This window comes from Doryrhamphus excisus, unplaced genomic scaffold (genome assembly GCF_030265055.1).
Source record: "Doryrhamphus excisus isolate RoL2022-K1 unplaced genomic scaffold, RoL_Dexc_1.0 HiC_scaffold_26, whole genome shotgun sequence".
Classification (NCBI taxonomy): domain Eukaryota; kingdom Metazoa; phylum Chordata; class Actinopteri; order Syngnathiformes; family Syngnathidae; genus Doryrhamphus; species Doryrhamphus excisus.
The window spans coordinates 343671-345483 of NW_026652244.1; the positions used below are offsets into that span (position 1 = coordinate 343671).

At 30.7% G+C, this 1813-nt stretch overlaps 1 non-coding gene across 1 annotated transcript; it reads left to right on the forward strand.

Moving 5' to 3' along the window:
* Positions 1 to 586: 586 nt before the first annotated feature.
* Positions 587 to 702, forward strand: trnai-uau (transfer RNA isoleucine (anticodon UAU)). Its single transcript has 2 exons — positions 587 to 624; positions 667 to 702. It is a non-coding gene; the product is annotated as a tRNA-Ile (tRNA).
* The last annotated feature ends 1111 nt before the right edge of the window (positions 703 to 1813 follow it).

Sequence of the window (1813 nt, forward strand, 5' to 3'; positions counted from 1 at the left end):
TTCTGAGACCAATCAATTGAAAAATATTGACAATTCTTACCTGTCAACTTTCTCAGATTACACAAAAGATTGATTATGACCTCTAAATGACAGGCATATTCAAAAGGTTCGGATAAAAGAATTTTATTTATCATTTTTTTCATTTGAAATGTTTTTTTGTGTTTCAATATCGACACCGAAAATATTTTTACAAACATCATTCCAGCTATCAAATTCTATCTCGTCTTTTTCTTCTGGTATTTTGCATTCTTTAGCAATGAATTCTTTTATTGTTTCAACTGTGATGATATTTGGCTTTTTCATATATTTTTTGAGTATTGTTAGTAAAATGAGCTCTTTATGTGTTCCGACGGGTCTTAAAGTGTTCAGTGCTTTGATTGTACGCATTTTGATTTGTGGATCACTTAGATTTGGTTTTTTTACCGATGCCATGTGGGCAAATACATTTTGGATTTTTCAAGGTGTTTTTTTCATTTTTTGAAATGAAAATCAAAATGTTCTTTGATAAATCTGTAATGTTCAATTATTTCATGTTTTTTGAAAATCTCCTTTTATAATTTATATTTGATAAATTTCAAATTTTTAAGCTCCCTTAGCTCAAGTGGTTAGAGCGTGGTGCTTATAGGTTGTGAACCAACTACCAATGATTGGCTTCAGTGCTAAGTTACGCCAAGGCTACGGGTTCAAGTCCCGTAGGGAGCATTTTTTTAGAAAATTAAATATTCAAATCAAGAACAAAAAGATTCTAAATTCAGCGCATGTGTAAAAAAATAATAATAAATATACCGCCTTTTAATCCTCAGTAACCCATTTATCCGCATTTAAGCTCTCTGTAGAGATTTCAATCTTATCTTGGCATACTGTTGGGTTTTGATTAGAATTGGAGGAAAACGCATCGCTTGGTGAACAAAACCCGAGGTTTTGTGCAAGTTGAATGGGAAATTCGCTTTCAATTTTATTCATGATGAGACAAAGATTTCCCTCAATGAGTAGTAGCTCATTTAAATTCCCAAAACGGCCTGTTTCCCAATTATATTGTTCTTCAGGTAGCAATCCAATCTCTACTATTTTATTGTCAATTAGTTTAAAATATATTTTACGTGAACATGTGCGTATTCCCGAAAGATATAATTCTTTCACTAGCTCACACATTTGTGTGAGATCTCCTTTACTGCCATTTTCATGCAATGTACGGTAATATCCTTTCAAAACATCAATTGCTTTCAAGCTCTTGATATCTTTTATTGATACTTTATTATAAACGACATTGCCAGAAATTGTTTGAGCTATAAAATTGTGCAGTTTGTGATCTATTTCAAGAAATAGAAAAACCGAAGACATAACCAATCCGGATAATGTCAGAATTTTTGTTGGATTCATGATAAATATGGGCTGTTTTAAAAATGATACGAATAGATATCCAATTCTGAGGGGAACTCACTGATCAAAAAGGAAACTTTTCTTAAAATGTATTAATACCGTTAAATTGTTTAAATTTTATTAAATCAGTCCAATTATGTATTTTAAACCATAGCTATGCATTTTAATAAACGAAAGTGCACTTTTCTGACGTAATAACTATAAAGATAAAAAATAATTCTGACAATACTCTCAGTTTACATTTTTTTTCTGTGAGAAATAATGTATTTTTGATTTTTTGATTAAATTTCCTGTCAATTATTTCACATTTGTTTCAAAATGTATCAATTTGAAGCGAACATCAATTCACGAGACAGGCCATTTCAGACATATTTTGAGAATATGGTCCACACAGTCAACACAGGCTCAAGAGTATGATAGATTATCATTGATT